The sequence below is a fragment of the Mastomys coucha genome, unplaced genomic scaffold (genome assembly GCF_008632895.1).
Source record: "Mastomys coucha isolate ucsf_1 unplaced genomic scaffold, UCSF_Mcou_1 pScaffold20, whole genome shotgun sequence".
NCBI classification, from domain to species: Eukaryota; Metazoa; Chordata; class Mammalia; order Rodentia; family Muridae; genus Mastomys; species Mastomys coucha.
The window spans coordinates 8411424-8434285 of record NW_022196903.1 but is presented as its reverse complement, the minus strand read 5'-3'; the positions used below and the strand labels follow the sequence as shown (position 1 = coordinate 8434285).

Here is a 22862-nt window from a genome sequence, read left to right as displayed (position 1 = left end):
GCCAGATCATACTGTAATCCAAGGCATGTCTTTATCCGGGCCAGATTATATTGACCTAGGAGGTCTTTGGATATGATTCCAGAGCAGCCATGTTGCTGGATTAAAATTCCTCTACACGGCAGTTTCAAATGCTGGTGAATTTGTTGCTGTCTTTCTTAATTTACACTTATTAGTAAATATTTGATTAATGATGCACAATTCACTCTTCATAACTTGGTATGAAGCCAAGAACTATATCTGTGAGTCTAGGTAGGAACTTGGCTGCTGAGGTACATCCCAGCCCTATACATTGATTTTTTAAAAAATATTATCTTATAATTGTATAAAAAATTTGTTAGTATGGTTCCTCATTTCACGGCCAGTACCAATGCAGTTGTGAGCACAAGGAGAACCACTGACTATGACTTGGTTCAATTTGTAAAATGCAGAAGAAAGTCTACTCTCTGGTATGTATATAAAAATGCCACTCCCAGTTTCATAGGTTTGAGTACTTGATCTCAATGTGATGGAGATGTTTGGTGAGATTGTGGACTGTTTAAAAGATGGAACAAAACTGAAGGAGGAGAATCATTGCAGACCAGCCTTGAGGTTTCTACACAGGTCCTGCCTCCTCTCCTATCTTTTCTGACAAGATGTGAGGTGGTGAAGAGTCTCAACTGCATACTCCTACCACCATTCCTTTTATTTTATTTAAGGATGAAATAGTAACTAATATGATTTAAAGTAACAGTTTGTTGGGGTTAGCATGAGACAAACCTCAAAAGCAAGAATGCTGCTTGTTTGGGGAATTATTTCAATTTATCATTAAAAGTACCAGGGGTATTGACTAAAACTGCCTACATGAGATTTTATTATTTTTGTCACTGACTTAGACTGTCACAGCTTAATATTTGTAAAACCTTTATTCCCAGTTTCTTCCCCATGTAATTGGATGTGTGTATTTTTATCTAAGTAGAGGGAAGGGAAGGTGCATACAATTTTCTCTGCATACTGCATACTGTTCTTCATTAATCCTATGTGGTTAGTAACAAGAGGAATACAGGCATATATACTTTCATTATTTGAGGTAAACACGAGAATGAATATCTAACTACTGAACATTTTTGTCTCTCTCGGTAGTAGGACCCAGAATGGAACAGAGGAGACAATATATTATTTTTTTATTTTTTATTTTTTATATATTTTATTTTAAGCATCTGAAAACTATTTGTACATACATTGAAAATGATTAACATTGGACCAATTTATTCACGTATATGCTTATTCAAAGTTGCTTGGGTGGAACACGTTTAACTTGGAGGGACAAAAAATAGAGTATGTAGAGCAAAGTTTTTATGAGTAAAAGTGCTAGAGATCATGATGGTCTAAAATAATATTTTAATTGACTCAGAAGCATCATGGGCTCTTCTAGAATTGAGTTGATCAAAGATTAGAATGTATGGAGTTTATTTAGAACATCTTCCAAGGAGAAACCAGTCTGAGAATAAGAATAAATAAGTTAGCTGAGCGGTGGTGGTGCATGTCTTTAATTCCAGCACTTGGGAGGCAGAGGCAGGTGGATTTCTGAGTTCGAGGGTAGCCTGGTCTACAGAGTGAGTTCCACGACAGCCAGGGCTATACAGAGAAACCCTGTTACGAAAAACCTAAAAAAAAAAGAAAAGAATAAATAAGTTAAGTAGAAAAGGTAACACATCAGTCAATTCTCTTTTTCATTGGTTATTTTATTTACTTACATTTGAAATGTTATCCCCCTTCCAGATTTCCCCTCTGCAAACCATCTACCATACCCTTTTTCCCCCTGTTTCTATGAGGGTACTCACCTACTCACCCACCCATTCCCACCTCAGCATCCTAGCATTCTCCCACACTGAGTCAATCTAGCCTCCACAGGACTAAAGGCCTCTCCTCCCATTGATACCAGATAAGGCCATCCTCTTCTACATATGCAGCTGGAGCCATGGGACCCTCCATGTATATTCTTTGGTTGGTTTTTTAGTCCCTGGGAGCTCTGGGGGAGGGGGTCTGGTTGGTTGATGTTGTTCTTCCTATGGAGTTGCAAACCCCTTCAGATAACTTCAGTCCTTCCCCTAACTCCTCCATTGGGGTCCCTGTGCTCAGTCCAAATGGTTGGCTGTGAGCATCTGCATCTGTACTGGTCAGGCCTCTCAGGTGACATCCATACCAAGCTCCTGTCAGCAAGCACTTCTTGGCATTAGCAATAGTATTTGGGTTTGGTATCTGCAGATAGGATAGATCCCTATGTGGGGGAGTCTCTGGATGGCCTTTCTTTCAGTCTTTGTTCCACTCTTTGTCCCTGCATTTCATTTAGATAGGAACAATTCTCTATTAATATTTTTTGATATGGATAAGTGGCATGTAAAGAGCAGTAGATCCCTTTAGAAATTCAAATACCCAAATGTTGAATAAGATTCACCTTCCTGAATATGAGAATCTAAGGAGATGAGGTATGGGACTAATAGAGAAACTTTTCTACACAGTGCAACCTGAGCTCTATACATTGAGTCCCATTTGATGAAACTCTGATCAGTATAAATTAAACTTTGAAGACTGTGATATAGAAGGAAAAGAGATGATTTTTTTTCTTTTTGAATCAATCACCGGACCACAGCTACCTGGAAGAAAGAGAAGAAAGAAGGTGGATTCCATAAAGTTAGTACTATCCTCATTATGCCAAGAGCCATCCTCGGAATGTGAAAAATGGGGCTTTATCAAGAGAATCTGAGATGGGTAAAAAGATCCATTCTAAGAGATCGAGTGAGACCCACTATGACCATAGGCACAGTCTGCTATTCAGGAAGAAGATTCCATGATAAGCAAAATGGTAGAAATATTATCTAAACTGAATGAAACAGATTATGAAGAGACTATCTTCTAACATTAAAAGAACTGACTGGTCATGGTAATGTATCTGATTCCATGTTAGCAAACACTTCAGTGGTTCATTTTGTCTGACAGGTATGTGACAGTCCCTGCATAATAATAATAGCATCAAAATAAGCTCATTTGTCCTTCAAAATAAAATATGACTCTATGTTATATCTGTCAGCATGTAGAGATTGGAAGAAATTTGATAGTAGTAAGTGAAGATGAGAGATGATGATGTATGTTGACTGGTTGGTGGCTCAGTGTCTAAGAGATCTCGGGGATCCAGGATAATTGGTACTGCTGGACCTCCTATGATGTTGCCCTCCTCTTCAGCTTCTTCTAGTTTTCCCGTAATTCAACCACAGTGGTCACCAGCTTTTGTTCATTAGTTGGGTATAAATATCTGCATCTGACTCAGCTTCTTGTTGGGTCTTTCCGAGGGCAGTCACAATAGGCCCCTTGTTTGTGAGCACTCCATAGCCTCAGTAGTAGTGTCAGGCCTTGGGGCCTACCCCTAACCTCAGCTGGACCCCACTTCTGGCCTCAGGCTCATCTCCATTTTTGTCCCTGCAGTTCTTTCAGACAGGAGCAATTCTGGGTCAGAGTTTTTAACTGTGGCATGGCAACTCCATCCTTCACTTGATGCCCTGTCTTTCTGCTGGAGGTGGGCTCTACAAGTTTCCTCTACCCACTGTAGGGCATTTTATCTAAGCTCTTTCCCTTTGAGTCCTAATAGTCTCTGACCTCCCAGGTCTCTGGTATGTTCTGGAGGGTCACCCTACCTCCTACCTTCCCAGATTGCCTGTTTTCATTCTTTCTGCTGGCCCTCAGAGATTCAGTCCTTTCTCCCAACCCAATATCTGATCATGTTCCCCTCTATTGGAGTTGAGGGGTGGTATGGGATGTGGAATAGTCAGAGGTGGACCAGGAGGGGGATAAAATATGGAGTGTAAAAAAGTATTTAATAAACTTTAAAAAAAAGGGAGACAGAGAATAAAACTTCAAGCAAGCCACAGCTAATTACAAGTATTACTTTGGCATGAAAGCGATGACTGATTCCTTTAGGTCATTATTAATAGTAGCCCTTTAGCTCTCAAGAGTGTCTGGGTTACTGGGTTACTCTGTGGAATTTAAATAATTCTACTTAATCTTTAGAGGTTAAGGAAACTTTAGAAGGCTATAAACCTGAAGACTCAGGGCAGGCATTTAGATTATTACTTTTAAATAATTTAGAATAACTTTAAGGTCTTTGGTTAAAAATTATATTCATAAATATTTTTGTTTCTTTCTATCACAGAAAATCCTTTTGATTTCTGTTTTATCAAAATCATCATCAAGGATAAACAAGAGTATCATGATATACAAGAATGAAAGAGAGGCTGGTAATTAACCAAAATTTTGTTTAAATGTATAATGAAATTTTATCTAAGGTGGATTTGCTTATGTAACTTTAGCAAGAACTCTGAGTTTAGATGGATGTACTTTTCAACACAGTTAGCTGATAATGTCATTTCTCTATATGATCCATCATTTACTGCCACCAAAATCTATTTCTTCTCACAAATTTTATGGCCATTATATGGAAAAGCTGATCTTATAAATGCTATAACCTATTCTATAACCAAATCTTACCTCCATAATTTAAGTGATAAATGTACCAGGAAGTTCACTTCCAGAGGGATGCTATGCCTCTTAATGTATTTTGAATATAATTACATTGGGTATTCTGTTTAAATCTGAGATCTCTTACAATTAGGATCAGCTAACACTATTGGTTGGAGTTTATTTTTTTATAATTGGGTTAAGATTCTTTAATTTGTTATAAAGATAAAAGTCATTGTATCTTTTTAGAAAATGTATAGTAACAATTATATAATATATTTATACATATTTATAAATATATAAATAATATAAATAATATATATTTATAAATATGTATGAACATACAAATAGTATATTTAATATATACGTTAAATCTGGTGTCAGTTATATAGATTTGTCTGCTACATTTTGACAAATATAAGTTTTAACAAAAGTTATTTTCCTTTTTCAAGAAAGTGGAACTAATCCAATTGATTTTGAATTGCAATGTTATAGATAACAGAAGGAATATATGGAGAATTTTTTAAGTAGAGTAACTCAGGCAAAGACTTGCCATAAAATTTAATATTTCATTATTTAGCTCCTATTCATATAAAATCCCCACTTGACTGTTAGCTATTATTCTTAATGCCAAATTCAAAAGAAGACAAAGCCCCATATTGTCATATGTAGTGGTAAGGTAACAACACAGCCAGAACAGCAAGTTTTTTGTTTGTTTTTGTTTTTGTTTTTGTTTCTCTCTCTCTCTTTCTTACTTTTTTTATGTCTGGGTTATTTTACACCAGAATAGATAGACTAGAAAAAAATTAAGACAAAAATATATTGACTAATCCTGAGACAGTCCAGTGATTAACCATATATTAATCATCACCCTCTCCTTTGCTCCTTGGATTATGTGTCTTCTGTCATACCTGTCCCCTTGTGATTTCACTGACTCAGCTAGTAAGCCACTTACCGTCAAGCCTTTGGATTTCTTGAAATTCAATTTAAAACCCTTGCCCTAAATCATGTGATCAAAAGAGTCTTAAGGCTAATCAGACCAAGGGAATTGTGAAACATCACGTATTTTGATGAGAGATACTCACTAGAGTTAGTGGTCACCACAGACAACTTGCTCTGTTTCCTACACACTGTTGCCATCACTGCTACTTCCTAAAATACTGCCTAAATACCTTTAAAAAGCCCACTGCAACAAGCCTCTACAACTTCCTACCATCAAAAGCCACATTCAACTACTCCAGGCATTTCAAACCTACTGTCTGCCAACATTAAGTCTATCGTCATTCTTTCCAAGTTGATTTCTTCTCTATTTTTACCAGCCTAGTACATGTTATCACAACATAATCCTGTTGATAGATTGAAGATGGGTGGGGGGGGCATAAAGTAGATAGGAAGACAAATTCCATGAGGAAGTTTGCACAAGACACAGAGCAGAGAACAGACTTCCATTGCAACACTGTGAGATAACAAATGCTTTGGATATCTGAGAAACAGCCAAGAACCCAGTGTGCTTGTGATGAAGTTCTTTAGTGGGAGATGACTTGTAGGGGGGATTTAGAAATATTGCAGTGACAGGAAACATTCCATGGCTTTCTTCATAAGATAGGGATTCCCAGAGTCTGAACAAAGTAGCCATTGACATCTTCCCTAATAATCACTCATATGGTTCTGTTGAGATTGAGCTTTAATGAGCATAAAAGAAAGAATGAGGGGCCATAATATTATTCCAGGTGAGAAAATATATTGTCTTAGATGAGAGTTCTAATAGTGCTTTCAGATCCAGGATGCAGATCTGAAAGAATTATAATTCTTGAGAATCAGGGAAGTTACCGGACATACTGCTGTCATGGGATCAAATATTCTTTACACCGCCATTAGGATGCTCACTATGAATCCTTCCTTGCTACATTACACAATTTGGCTGTTATACAATCTCTTACTGGCATCCTGATGACTCTTCTGTGAAGTTCAATGCAATTTTGTAATTGCAGAATACTTTCTGTCATTTCGCCTGCTATTTGTCCACAGTATCCCTCCTTTCATCCCACACTGTAAACTTTGTAACATTTGGAAAGCAGTAAGTCTAAGTGTCTACCACAGTATTGTTAGTTGCAGCTGGATACTACCTTATTATCTTTGCATCCCTATTTCTTAGGACTATCTCCACATAATAGGTTATCAATAAACCGCTGGCCCATCGCCAATTTCTTTCTTTTACCCCTAGACACCACCTACTTTTAAGAAATGTCTCTCCATTTTTCTTTACATAAACTTTTGTTATTGCCCTCATCTCACATTCCAGCTTTGCCTGTCAGATGTCAGGTAAAATTTGGCATCAAACTGCACACCCTATTAACATCTGGACATGCCTTCAAATCCCATTACTCTCAAGTCTCAGTACACTGGAGCAAAAAGAGACTGCCTTTTCTGAGGGATAAAAATAAACAGGGTGCCAGTCATTGTTAAAGTCCCTGAATTTTGAAGACTTTTTCTAATAAAATTTTATCCTTTGATTATGTTTTTTGATAGTCAGTTTTCTGGATCCCAGTGATTATAACACTGAATGTAGGACCACATCTGAGCTCTGTCAGTCAACTTTCTTTTACTGTAATAAGATATGTAAAATTATCAACCTATAAAATGAAAAGTTTATATTGGCTCACAATGTTTATTCACAGAGGGCCCATTACCTCTGACAGAGGTGCTAAATAACAAGATAAAAATGCAATAAAAGAGAGAGAGAAATAAGGAAAAAACCCTTCATGGCCTGTGTTCAATGCTATAACACACTCCACTAAGACATGGCAGAAAACAACCTCCTGATAGCACCACCCTGTAACCATGCCTCACAGACCTTTAAGAGACATTTACCATGTAAACTGGGAAACTTTACAATACACACACATGCCAAGATGACTTATGTTAACCAAAGGAACACAAACTCTTAAGAAGGTTAACATATTTTAGGCTAAAATTGGAGCTGCACAAAAACATGTAATATCTAAGATTTAATAAGCCACAAGTATTGAGATGTATCATAATTGCCATGCAGAAGGGTGAATAGGTTTCTGTAGGGGACAAGAGTTATCAAAGAGGACAGCACTTCCACAGCATTTTATACAGATCAGAGTGTTTGATTGTTTGGAGTAATTCATATCCAGTTATTCATAAACAGAACTCCAGCCACAGGAAGACAAAAGGGAAGTTGGAGCAAACTGTCTTGATCCTCTTTTAGAAAACAAAACAAAACAAAACAAAACAAAAGCCCTAAACGACAAACATTAGCAATAAAAAAATTAATCAAGGAATAATACCAAGTTTTTCGTTGTATTGAGATTATTTTCCTTTGGTCATGCTGGTACTCCTTTGCTTCATTATCACATATTCAGTTTACAAAGCAGAGATCTACAGCCATATGTTTCAGAGTCTGTGTTTCATAGGAGAAATATTTTATAAGTTGTTATAATCAGTGGAAGGAATGTTTGAAATTACTATTAAGCTATTCGGCAAGTAAATAAAAAAAAAAAGACAGAAGTTACATTGCCAAATTCTAATTTATTCTGTAGGATGCCCATGATGTAACATAACATAGGTAAAAATACTTGATGGTTGAGAAATTAATATCTGAGCTCTGTGTGTGTGCATCTGTGGCAGCCACATGAAAATGTATATGCTTATATATAATAAGACTATATATGCTGTGACATTATTGTGTCGAAACACCTCAGGAAATTATTTTGGCTCACGGTTTACGAATGGATGCAGTCCATCATGGGACTAGCCACACTCTGTCCTTATTCTGGAAGGAGAAACTGGACAGGAAGTGATAAGAGGCTAAAACAAACCTGTAGAGGTACACTTAAGAGTATCACTCCCAAAACACTTGCACCAGCAGGAACTAAGTGTTCAAGCTCAAGAACCTATTGGGAAAGTTTCACACTAAAAGCATACATGTAATAGCAGAAAACCTTTCATTTTAAATTATATTTTGTGTTCATCAAACTCTTACATAATTCTCCAATGATACCAGTTCTCTTCTACATAAGTGGTGAGTTGCTTCTGCTCTACGTTCTTGGATTTATTCATTATTGACGATAACAATTTGCTGACTGCATACACAGTTTTGTTTTTCTAAAAATATATTCTTATATTTTCAACTTGAGCTGAAAATGTTATGCTATTTAGGTTTTCTAATAGTTTGATATACTTATTTGAGGTATATCTTAGTAGTATAGGTCTAAATAACGTAGTGAACCGAACTCATTATAATCCATTTATTGCAATCAAAGAAAAATGCTAAATGAAAGTTATGTATGAGTCATAAAAGAAACCTTGCCTTTGTTTCCAGTGTATTATCCTCTTGTTCTAATTTAATAAAAAACAAAAACAAAAATCAAAAAAAAACAAATACCTTTTGAAAGTGAATTTGATGAGGGCTTAAAATGAAGCTTTGGTCAATAGAAAGGATAATATTAAATGTGAAAACATGATAATCTGTATAAAGAATGTTCCCATCAGTTCTCAGAAAACAGAAGTGTTTATCTCTTGTGAAAATGGAAAAAAAGACAGCAGTCTCCCTGCTGTTTCTGTTAAAAAAAAAAAAAAAAGATCCTGTAATCACTTGTCAAAGTCAGGAAAAAGAACAACGAATGTTCTTTCTTTGTACTCCTTTTAATGAAATTTCATTTCCTATTGATTCGAGGTATGAGTTAACCATAGCCTTGAGTATGTGTTTATTTTTTTCCATTTTCACCCTTTATCACATAGGAGAACGGCAATACGTCTTTTGACCTAGAGTGATTCCCATTATTACTCTGACTTCCTACACATTCAAGAGTAACCCTGAGAACTATCCTGTAGAGTTCAGCCCCTGGAAAGCTGTCTATGGGCTGGCTAGACATCTATAAAATTATAAGCATTTTCAAACCCAATTCATTCCATTGCATATTTTGAGTGTGTATTTTCCTATTTATTTGCCTTCCCATCCAGATCAGATGATTAATCCTCTGAAGAGGATTGGTTTTTACTTTCCGGTCCCTGATAGACATAGTGTTATTGTTAGTAAGTGGGGTCCAGGCTTTTCCTAAAGCAGTGCAATTAACCCTGTGCCAACCTAAACAGTTAAGAAAAACAGAACCCAGTTGTGCGAGAAGATATGGTCAATATCTGAAGTCCATTACAGTGAGTTACTCAGCAAGAGTGTGGAATATTTACATCATAAAAGATGCAAGATGTGCCTGGATTTCAACATACTGCAGACAGTTTGCAATTGAGGACTAGATTCTGAGCAATACAACCAAACCAGAACTCCTGAAATTATGAGAATAATACAATGGATATTTAGAAAATGAACAGTCAGTGCCTGTGTTACAGAAAACTCAACAAGGAGAACGTGCATAGGGAAGGAGAAATTGAAAATTATCATGATCCTTAGAGTGATAAATCTACTCTATGACAACCTGTATTATTCTTAGTAGTCGGAAATAAGGAATAAAGCTCCTAAATGAGGAGGTATTTGTTGTTTGGTTTTGTTGGTTTTGGTGCTGAGAATAAAGCAAATGCATGCAAGTACACACCACTACTCAACAATGTATACTAAAAGAATCCCAGTCCCAAGATGTATATTCTCAAATACAATCTGTAAAATAAGTTAGGGGAACAACAGGGTGAAGTTTTCCAAAGACAAGATCAAAAAGACATGCCAAAAAGGGGAAGGAACAGTAGAAATTACTTCACGTATGTAACAATGTTTTAGTTCTATGTAAAGATTATTTTCTTGTGGTTACAAATCCTGATAGCATAGAGTATTACTACCAATACAAGATTGAATCTGTTTTTGTATTTTAGCTTTGACGCACAAAATGTTCTTGCAGCCTTCAGATCTCAGAGGTCTCTTAATTCTGTGCCACCTGAGGGGAGTCCTGAGAGAAGATATTTCATAATCTTAAGGTTACATGTTTATTAAGGAATGTGTCAGTGGTTAAGAGAAGCACAGTCATCCAGGCTTAAAATCTCCTATACTACTTTCGCTCCTCTCTTCTGTGTTCCAGATACTATCTGCTGTCAAGGCCTTGACCATGCCTTCAGAAAAAGCTCTCCTATATCTGCTCCTTACACTTTGCTCTCATGGCCACTAAATGCATTTCAGAACCCTGTCAGCAAACTGTCACTCAAGTAGTCTAGCCATTGAAAGCACCGTGTGCGGCATTGTTCTCTGTGCCTCCACATTCTGTCCACTTGCCTTTCCCAAGCAGGGTCCTGACATATGTGTCGTCCATGTAGGAAAGCCCGTATGCCAAAAAAATAAAATCAGTTCTTCCCTGGAGTTTCAGATCTACTCAGCAGGCTCCACTGCTTCTGTCCTGGCTGCTGCCTCTCTGGACTTCTGGACCTGCAGGTTATCTTTGTGTTGACCCCCTATATCAAGTTAAGTCTCTTTCTTGGTAAATCTTTCTCCCTTCTCTTTGCTTATATGTTATAAACCCTTTAAACATAAATTAAATTTATCTTACCTTTTCTAAAACAAAACAAAACAAAACAAAAAGAACAACAACAAAACAGAGTTCACTACTCTCACCCAGTTAAGGTATGCTATTTTTTTGCTCTTGAATTTCCTAAGAATTTTCTTTATCAATGAATATACTTGTTACTAGCAATTCTTTCTTATTTTCTATAACAATTATTCTCTATATGTCTTATGAACTCTACCAAAAGATACAGTCTTTTAAGAGCAGTTTTATACTCTTTGATTTAACTTCGTCTATTACACTCAGTATTTCTGATTGTTTTAGTCAATAAATACTTTTAGGTTATTGGATGGCTTGAAAAGCATTTTAGTTATGCTATTTACTGCATATTTAAAGTGTCACAGAAGAGAATCACCTCCTGGTCTGTCTTTTATACTAATTCCATATTTTTATCTCTTCTTTAACTAGAACCAGAGAATAGTTTGATTATTAGTTTCAATATTAATATGGCTATTTTTCCCTATTCATGATATTCCAAAATTCAGTAATTAGGTTTGTTGTCTCAAGTCCTAAATTTATGATTTTGTAATTCTTTTAACAGAGATTTGGGAATCTTAAATTAATTTAGAGAAAAATAATGTTTTTATCACTTATAATCTCTTTATTCTACAGTGTGTTGTTTTACTTAATCATGTTATAAAAATTTTATAAAGCTGCAAGAAAATAGATAAGACTTTATAATTTTGCAATCATTTGCATTATATAGTATTTGTTTTGTCAATTAGTAATTATTTTCTAAAAGAAAAATGAAAACTATTATACCTTAAAATTTACTTTTAGAGACTAAGAAACAAATATATCTTAGTTATAAAAATGCTATTTAATAATTTTCCAACAATGTATTGAACTTTGTGAATCTCCTTTCATCAAAGTAGAGAATTAATATAGAACTGAAGTTAATATATTCATATATGGTCAAATATTAAGAAAGTAGGTTTATGTTAAAATGTTTATTATTGTGAATAATTTCTGTAACTCTTCTCTGTAGTTCAGGCATTAAGAGTGTTGAACTTAGTATGTTCACCATTGGCACATTTTTATTTTTCAGAGTTCAAATTCCAATCTTATTTAATCTTAAGTGCACCATTTTCTTGTCAACTTGGCATGAGCTATAGTTGTTTGAGAAGAGGAAACCTCAATTGTAAAGCATGTGTCCCCCATTGGCCTACAGGTAATAATGGATAACTTTTTTCACTGATGGTCTATGTGAAAAAGCCAAGTTCATTCTTGGTGGGGCCACCAGTGACCTTGAGGTCTGGGGTTTTATAAGAAAGCAGGCTGTACAAGCCATGAGGAACAAGCCAGTAAACAGCACTCCTCCTAGCCTCTGTATCAGTTCCCGTCCCTATGTTTCTTTAGCTCTTGTTTCATCTTCCCTCAATGGTGGACTAAAGTCTGTGAGGTGAAAGAAGCCCTTTTTTCCCTATCTTAGTTTTGGTCATGACATTTTTATCACAGCAATAAAAACCTTTAATAGGACATCTCCTTAACAGATTTAATATAGATTACCAGGAAAAAGATAATGAAAGAATGACAAAAGGGACAGTGTATATGTGTTGCTCTTTTAAAAGTTAAATATTTGCAATGCATTGATATCTTTATTGTCTATGCTTTTACTAATGCTTAAGAATTTCCTGAAATGTGTTTTGACTATATTCCTGCCTTCTTCCAACTCTTTCCATATCTACATTCCTTTCCTAACACTTTTGGTCCTTTTTATTAAAACTCATCCAGTCCAATTTTTGCTGACCATATAGTCTTGGATATGTGGCCTTCCACAGGTATGTGGTCAGCTTAAGTAGGCTACATAGTTTGAGAGAACTGTTCTCTTCTTCCCAGAAGCTATGGCTTTGTAGTTAGGGAGTACTTCACACCTACCACCCTCTCCATGCTGGGATTCGGTCTTGCTTGAGATTCTGCAGGATTTATGGATATCTTTACAACTCCTGTGAGTTCATATATGCAGCTATCCTTCTGTGTCCAGAATATACTGTATCCTTGTAATTATCCACCACATCTGGCTTTTACACTGTACCCTCTTTTCCTCAATGATCCCTAAGTCTTGCAATGAAGGTATTTGGTGTGAATGTTCCATTTATAGTTGATCATGTTACAATCTTTAGTTCTGGGCACCTTGTTCAGTTGTGGATTTCTATATTAAACACCATTCTCTGCAAAAAGACTCTGCTTTCATGAATGTTAAGTGACATATTAATCTATGGGTATGCTGATAAGTCATTAGGAGTTGTTTTAATAGTACGTCCATTAAGTATAGTAATAGTAGTAGGTTAGCCCCCAGGGCCTATGCCCCTTTCAGCTATGAATTTCTGGCCTGAAAATGAGTTCAGGATTGAGTTCAGTCTTAGAGCAGACCTTAAATGCAATCAGAAAGATGATTATTATCAGACATTTGTACCACTATTACAGCAATGGGTGTATTTTGCCCAGGCTAGATTTTATTGTGGCTTTCAAGGTTCAAAGCTTAGAGAGATTGTTCATGACTTTTCCTCCCTCAATAGCATCCATAGAACCAAGTAGCTTTGTCAAACCAAGTCAGCAGATATGAAGCATCCAGATCAGTACCAGCTTGATTTCTCTATATTCTGTGACTCAAGTATGTAGTGTCTTCACCCAAGGTTTTATGGTAAGCAAAGGTGTAGGCAATAAATATCTTGTAATTTTTATGGGTTTATAAGATGGTCACCGGCCATCAACACCAAAAGAAGCACCCCATCCTTACACTGGGCTATTTCTTTCTTAGTCTCTAGTGTCTAGTAGGGACATCATTTCCCATTATTATGCAACTCCATTTCAACTCTTTTTATGTGTGTTATTATGTATAGTTTAGGGAGCTTTTAAAGTAGTTTTCATATGACTTTTTCCAAAATATATTTAATATTCCCTATCCCTCTCCATATTCCCTCCTCTACCCTGCCCATACACCCTTACCCCAATTCATCCCTTCCTGTTCTCTTATTCCCATTAATTCTTTATAACAATGCTTTTTGTCTCTTCTCCCAAGAAACTCACCCAATGGGCCCTTCACAATTTCCAGACCTCTATACATATTCCTAGTGAAGCACAGATATCTAAAGATTTAAAGCTCACATCCACAAATGAGAGAAAATATGTAGGATTTATCTTTCTGGGTCTTGTTTACTTTACTCACAATGATTGTTTTTTAGCTCCATTCAGTTACCTGCAAATTGCATAACTTTATATTTCAAAAAGCTTTTTGAACAGAATCCATTAAGATCATTAAATAATAAATTGGATCTCATGAAACTACAGAGGTCCTGCACAGCAATGGTACTATCACTTGAGGGAACTGGCATCCTACAAAAGGAAAATATTTTTACCAGCTGTCTTACTCAATGCTCTATTGCTGTAAAGAGACACCAATACCATGACAACTTTTATAATGGAAAATATTCAATTCGTGCTAGCTGAAATTTCAGAAGTATAGTCCATTATTATCACAGAAGGAAACATGTTGGCAATCAGGCAGACACGGTTTCAAAGAGGTAGGAAGAAGAGAGAAAGAGCATGAGAAAGTGCTAGAGGAGAGAGAGAGAGAGAGAGAGAGAGAGAGAGAGAGAGAGAGAGACATAATGGGCCTGGATTGAACATGTGAAATTCCAAAGCCCATCCTTACTGACATACTTTCTCCAACAAAGCCACACCTACTCCTACAAGGCCACACCTCCTAATGTCACTCCCTAAGCACTGAAGTACATACATAAGCCTCTGAGATCATTCTTATTCATACTGCTACACTAGCTAATAATACACTAAACAAAAATATTAATCTAGAATATACAACAAACTTTAAAGTCAAATAACCCAATATTAAAAATGTGTCATGGAACACAACAGAAAATGTTTGAACGATGTAGAACAAAGACAAATGACTGAAAACACTTAAAAATAGGCAACTTCCTTAGCTTTATGGGAAATGAAAACTAAAACTACCGTAAGACTTCATCTTACCCAACTTAGAATAGCAAAGAAAAAAAAATCGGTAGATAAATAAATGACATCAAATGTTGCGGTGAGTGTTGGGAAAAGGGAATGCTCATTTATTGCTAGTGGGGTGCAAACTGGTGCAGTCACTCTGAACTTCAATGTAAAGGTTCTTCAAAGTGCTGAAAAATTGATCTAACACATGCTTCAGCTATACCATTCTTGGGCCTATGTCCAAAGAACTTCTATTCTATGATAGAGATTTCTGCTCCTCCTGTTCTATTCACAGTTACTGGAAATGGAAAGAGCCTAGATGTCTATCAACTGATGAAGACATAGTAAAAATCTAGTTTATTTGTACAATAGAATATTATTTAGCTATTAAGAAAAAATGATACCTTCATTTTTAAGTGTTTTATATGATGATAGAAACAAATCCAAAAACAAAATCATGATAAACAGTAAGGAGCGTCTCATAAGAAAACTTAAAGCAATGAGATGATAGGATTTTAAAGAATGCTTTTTTTTTTCTTACTTGGAGAATTTTTGATATAATTTCATTATCATCTTCAATGCTTAAACTGTAAATACATACTTATTTTACAGTTAATTTAAAAATTTTAATGTGAAGACCCTTAATAAAAAAAAAAGACAATTTTGAACTCTAACTGTTTAATAGAAAAAAAAACGTAAATTATGAAACATGGAAGGAAAACAAAAGCTTATAGATGCATGAGCAAAATCTGGACAACAGTATGTTCTTATTAAATTTTATCTATAGACATGAGAATATATAGAATGTTGTATAAATCAATGCAGTGAATATTTACTCATGAATATTTTAAGATATATTGATCTCTGCTAGTTACTTATTAGGCAAGAGTGACCTACTTCTGTTGGGTGCATGCCCAGTAGACTGTGAGAAATAACCACTTACTAAGGAAAGAATAGGAAGCAGGCTATGATTTATGGGCTTCTGAGAATTTTGTCTGAGAGTCAGAGGATTGGTGTTATGAATGAGCTCATCTGGTGCATGACTCTTTGTTTTCACCCGGGATCATACCTTTTACAAAGATTCTTCTCAAGTTAACTCCAGCTTCCTTAGTTTTAGACACATTTGTCAGGATTTAGGTCTTAAAATTTTTAGGAATACTAAAATATCATATTAGAAATGTCATTCAACCTTATATCAGGAAGGATTTTTATGAATATAAAGATCAGACATAATATTTCCCTTAGAAAGCATATTCTGAATTTCTATAAACAACCATCTTCAAAGTGAATAGTATTTTTCTTATGTTTACTCTGAAGCTACTATCACAGAACATGCATGGAAAATTATGGTAACATTTATTTATTATATTATAGAATATTTCTATAATAGAATTTGTAGCAATAAATTTGATAATGTTTTATACTCAAGAACAGTTTTACCTTCTTGGAAAATGCTATGACAAATTCTGCAATTAATCTGCCTTTGTATTGACTACTAAAAAGCTGAGAGTTAAGGTTTTTGAGGTACTTGTAACCCAATGAAATACTCAAAATTCCATTTAAACAAATAATCCTTCTGTCTCTACTTCAAAAAAAGAAATCCATCTCTTGCCTCTTTTTAATTACTGCCAGCTAATACATATATTAAGTCATATTAATATATATTTTTGAGAAACCAGGTAACCTGTGAATTAATGAATGCACTAAATTCCCTCATATATCTATCAGCCTAATGCATTTTGTGATAAATCAACACAAATCTATGTGTTGAAGGAAAAGTCATAATGTGAACATTATGCTATTAAACAAACATTCAAGATCAAACAACAACAAAACACCTTTAAGAACATGACTTAAACTGTTGGACTCTGTGTCTCTAAAATTTCTCTCTTAGGAGTCATGCTGGCCAATATCAAATTTTAAAACTTTGGTGTTTGCATATGATTCTTTAAGAGCATGAGTCTGTGTGAATGAAACAGCCACCACATGAAACTCTTAGAGGGTCTAAGAATTGAAGGTGACTTAAAGTTTTTTTTTTTAAATATGGAACGCTTTACGAATTTGCATGTCATCCTTGTGCAGGAGCCATGCTAATCTCTGTATCGTTCCAATTTTAGTATATGTACTGCCGAAGTGAGCACGACTTGAAGTTTTATTTGTAGGAAGATAGAAAGGCCAGCTCAGGCTGAGGACTTTTCTCTAGTAGTCTTTGATTATACTTGTGGTTAGATACATTCAGCAGCATGAAAAATCTAAATGTATAGTAGTAGTTCCTTGTGTTCTCCACATACCGAGTTCGTTGGTTAGGTTTTGATAATTCTGTAGTAGAATTACAGGGATATTAAATGATGACATTTGAAGAGCAATATCTGTCAGTTACCATTTTCTAAATAGCACAGTCAGCATTCTTCTTCCCTATAAAATCTTTCAGTGTATTTGTTGACTGATGGTCTGCATATTGATTCCTGCTGTTTCCATGACTAAAATTGATCCTTTGCCCTATGGAGACCTCTTCCTGTCATCAGTCTTACTTTTTCTTTTATGCCAAAATGCTATTTGATTGCATTATGTACAGAAGACACCTTCTGTGGGGAAGTGGGATCAGTATACTCATTGTCATGAATTTCACAGACCTCACATGGAACCACATTTGTGAATGAAAGTTGGAGAGCAGATCACGGTAGATTTATGATAAAATTGTCACCTTTTACTAAATTTAATATTTACTCTTTACTTCAAAAATATTACATATTCATATATTAATGTGATCCAATCCAAAATATTTACAAACACTTATTGTTTGCAGCATATTGTAGTCTATACAAATATCTTTGCATGATTGCTATGATGATAAAGGGCTAACAACATTAATAGGCAAATGTGACAATGAGTAAAACATACAAACTATATGGAATGAAGTTATCTGAAAATAAAACATACATAATTAACATTAAATGAGTCATACTACCAATAGCAAATGATTGTAGTTTGTAAGTTTTCTGTGGTGTGTTCAGTTATTATATCAATCATATTTAACCCTTAAAACAGATAATCAGAGGAATTAATTCTATTACGTAAAGAAGCAGATTCATGAAATTAACACACATAAACATTGTGCAGCTAGATAAAAATCCAAAGCTCAGGTCCATTGACTCTTATCCCTGCAGATTCTAAAGCAGCACACAGTGAATGTTACCCATGTTCAGAGTTAACGATCCCTTTCAAGTATGGTGGTCAGGAATATTTGACATTATGGTCCACACTGGTTCAATGGGTTCAATCATTTAAAGAATATAATACATTACAAAGTTAGAGGAGGCCCTAAAAGGAGATCTAAAGACACAAAATAGCTTGAAATGGCAAAAGAATGTGCAATCTTTTGATTCTAAAGAATAGAATATAGCTAGACATCCAATTTCTTCTGAAAGTTTCATGTGAATGTAGTTGTCGATAAATTTGAAGAACTTTGGTTCTACCCTTTATTGTTTGGAAAAATTTAAAGGTGGTAATTTAATTCTGTTTTTATACAAAAATAAACTGAGAGTTCAGAGGTTAAATATCTTAGGAATGTCATACATAACAAGACTCCTAATAAAGATAATGATGGAAATAATAATAATTAGGACCAATACTACTCCTCAGAAAGATTGAAAAGCTTATAAACTATTTATGAAAATGAGTAGACATGCAGAAGAGTAAGAAGGTGATGGATGTTTAGGGATGCATGCTGGAAAGCCTATGATAACAAGAGGGCCCTTGGAATTTGCATTATCCATTTGGAAAATTCCAAGCCAGTGAGAAACTCCATCTCAAAACATAACAAAACAATAACAAGTTAAGTGGTACTTATACCACCTGAAATGGTCCTCTAGCTTCAATACACACATGACTGTGTGCTTGCCCATAAATGCCCACAAAGAGTATAGTGCTATAAATCAATATAAACAGTCATTACAGTAGAAAAGTTAGGATTTTAAAAAGAGATACTTTAAAATAAGTACATTAAAATATATATTTATTACTAACTGAAATACACCAACTTAACCCAAAATTCCAATGTATTCACTGGGGTAGTTAAAACTGAATCATTAGAAAAACGAAGAGTTGGTGAGGGTTTGGAGCAAGTAGACCCTTCAAAACTACTGGATAAAAGTAAGTTTGCTATTGTCTAACTAAATCATCATTCTAAACATTGATAACATAGGGACCCTACTTCTATTTATATAATAAAAAAGCTCGGGCTGGTGAGATGGCTCAGCAGGTAAGAGCACTGACTGCTCTTCCAAAGGTCGTGAGTTCAAATACCAGCAACCACATGGTGGCTCACAACCATCTGTGATGAGATCTGACACCCTCTTCTGGTGTGTCTGAAGACAGCTACATTGTACTTACATATAACAATAAATAAATCTTAAAAAAAAAAAAAAGCTCTACTGGCAGTTAGCATGTAGAAGAATGCAAATCGATCCATTCCTATCTCATTGTACAAAGCTCAAGTCCAAGTGGATCAAGGACCTCCACATCAAACCAGATACACTGAAACTAATAGAAAAGAAAGTGGGGAAGTGCCTCGAGAACATAGGCACAGGGGAAATTTTCCTGAACAGAACACAAATAGCTTATGCTCTAAGATAAAGAATAGACAAATGAGACCTCATAAAGTTGCAAAGCTTCTGTAAGGCAAAAGACCCTGTCAATAGGACAAAACGGCCACCAACAAATGAGGAAAAGATCTTTACCAATCCTATATCTGATAGAGGGCTAATATCCAGTGTATACAAAGAACTCAAGAAGTTAGACTCCAGAGAACCAAATAACCCTATTAAAAAAATGGGGTATAGAGCTAAACAAAGAATTCTCAACTGATGAATACCGAATGGCTGAGAAGCACCTAAAGAAATGTTCAATATGCTTAGTCATCAGGGAAATGCAAATCAAAACAACCCTGAGATTCCACCTCACACCAGTCAGAATGGCTAAGATCAAAAACTCAGGTGACAGCAGATGCTGGAGAGGTTGTGGAGGAAGAGGAACACTCTTTCATTGCTGGTGAGATTGCAAGCTGGTACAACAACTCTGGAAATCAGTTTGGCGGTTCCTCCGGAAATTGGGCACAGTTCTACCAGAGGACCCAGCTATACCAGTCCTGGGCATATACCCAGAAGATGCTCCAACATGTAATAAGGACATATGCTCCAACATGTTCATAGTAGCCTTATTTATAATAGCCAGAAACTGCAAACAACCCAGATGTCCCCCAACAGAGGAATGGATACAGAAATTGTGGTTCATCTACACAATGGAGTACTACTCAGCTATTAAAAAACAATGAATTTATGAAATTCTTAGGGAAATGGATGGATCTGGAGAATATCATCCTGAGTGAGTTAACCCAATCACAAAAGAACACACATGGTATGCACTCTCTGATAAGTGGTTATTAGCCCAGAAATTCGGAATACACGAAGTACAATCCACAAACCACAAGAAACACAAGAAGAAAGACCAAAATGTAGACACTTCATTCCTTCTTAAAAGGGAGAACAAAATACCCATGTAAGGAGTTGCAGAGAATAGCTTTGGAGTAGAGACTGAAGGAAGGACAATCTAGCCTGATATAGCCGTCTCCTAAGAGGCTCTGACAGTACCCAACTAATACAGAAGTAGAGGCTCATAGCCATCCATTGAACTGAGTACAGGATCCCCAAATGAAGGAGCTAGAGAAAGGACTGAAGGATCTGAAAGGTTTGCAGCCCCTTAGGTTGAACAACAATATGAACTAACAAGTACCCTCAGAGCTCCCCAACCAAGGAGTACACATGGTGGGACTAATCGCTCCAGCAACATATATGTAGCAGAGGATGGCCAAGTTGGTCATCAATGGGAGGAGAGGCCCTTGGCCCTGTGAAGGGTCTGTGCCCCAGTGTAGGGGAATGCCAGGGCCAGTAAGCCGGAGAAGGTGGGGTGGCAAGCAGGGGGAGGGGGTAGGTAACAGGGTTTTTTTCTTGTTGTTATTTTTGTTTGTTTGTTTGTTTTTTGTTTGTTTTTTGTTTTTTTGTTTTTTGGTTTTTTTTTTTTGGAGAGGAAACTGGGAAATATAACATGTAAATAAAGAAAATATCTAATACAAAAAAGAAAACTGCATTGCATTAAATCCATGGAAAGCATGCTAAAACATTAATTGTATCTATTCGAAGTGCCCAAAATTAAACACATAAGTTGCTATACTTGGTTCCTGGTTAGTGGCACTGTTTGCAGAGCTCTTGAAACTTCAGATTGTGAAGACATACATGTAGAAGTACACTTCTGGCAGAAACATTGAGTTTATAACTTTCCTGACTTCCTCTTTTCTCTCTCTACTTTCCATATACAGTGGAGACTACTTCTCAGCTTTCTGCTTCATTTATCTGTTATAATGTCTGCCACTAAGAGCATTAACTACCCCATCATGTCTGTGTCCAGACCCATAGACCAAATAAACTCTTCTTCCAATAAGTTGTCTTTGGTCATTGTATTTCAATCACAGCAATAGAAAAGTAACTAATGAATAGTAATGATGATGAAAGCAGAAGAGGTAGAAAAGGCTGTGAGTAAAATCTTTCCCCAAACCACTTCCCAGTGTTTAATTTTATTTATATCCAGAGGTACAATTCTGATAAGTTATTTTGACATCATTTCTTGTCTACTGGATTGAAGATTTCTGAGAACTAGGGGGCGTGTTCAATTAAGTTTCCAAAGGAACTCAAGTTCTGGGTATTCAGCACATGAATAGAAAACATTTCTTTTTTTCATCACATATTTTATTAATTTACATTTCTAATATTATCCCCTTTTCCAGTTTTCCCTCTAGAAAAACCCTACCCATCCTCCCTCACACTGCTTCTATGAGGTTGCTCACCTATCCACCCGCTCTTGCCTCCCTGCCCTGGCATTCCCTACATTGGGGCATCCAGTCTTCCCTGGACCAAGTGCCTCTTTCCCATTGATTTCCAACAAGGCTATCCACTGCTACATATACAGCTGGAGCCATGGGTCCCTCCACATGTACTTTTTGGTTGGTGGTTAGTCCCTGAAAGCTCTGGAGGTCAGTTGGTTGATATTGTTATTCTTCCTATGGGGTTGCAAACCCCTTCAGCTCCATCAGTCCTTTCTCTAACTTCTCCATTGGGGACCCCATGTTCAGTCCAATAGTTAGCTGTGAACATCTGCCTCTGTATTTGTCAAGCTCTGGGAGAGCCTCTTAGGAGACAGCTATATCAGGCTCCTGTCAGCCAGCACTTCTTGGCATCCACAGTAGTGTCTGGGTTTGGTGTCTGTATATGGGATAGATCCTAAGGTGGAGCAGTCTCTGGATGGACTTTCCTTCAGTTTCTACTCCACAATTTGTCCCCATATTTGCTCCTGTGACTATTTTGTTCCCCCTTCTAGGAAGGACTGAAGCATCCACACTTTGGTCTTCTTTCTTCTTGAGCTTCATGCGGTATGTGAATTTATTTTGGGTATTCCAAACTTTTGGGCTAGTGTATCAGTGAGTACATACCATGTGTGTTCTTTTGTGACTTGGTTAACTCACTCAGGATGATATTTTCTAGTTCCATCCATTTGTGTAAAAATTTCATAAATTAAATTGAAAGTTCTCTTTCTTTGTTGGGTCTTTGTGTGGTTTAGGTATAAGCATAATTGTGGCTCATAACGAATTGGGTAGTATTCTTTCTGGTCCTATTTTGTGGAGTAGTTTGAAGGCTATTGGTTTTAGGTCTTCTTTGAAGGTCTGATAGAATTCTGCACTAAACCCATTTAGTCCCGGGCATTTTTTATGTTGGGAGAATATTAATGCCTGCTTCTATTTCTTTAGGGTGTTACAGGATTGTTTAGATAGTTTATCTGATC

At 36.0% G+C, this 22862-nt stretch overlaps 1 protein-coding gene and 1 non-coding gene across 2 annotated transcripts in view; one reads left to right on the top strand and one right to left on the bottom strand.

Annotated features, from left to right (window-relative positions):
* The window catches only part of Thsd7a (thrombospondin type 1 domain containing 7A), a 380717-nt gene that overhangs the window by 239541 nt on the left and 118314 nt on the right, over positions 1 to 22862 (top strand). The window lies entirely within an intron of this gene.
* On the bottom strand, positions 17010 to 17113 carry LOC116100090. Its single transcript, XR_004122455.1, has one exon. It is a non-coding gene; the product is annotated as a U6 spliceosomal RNA (small nuclear RNA).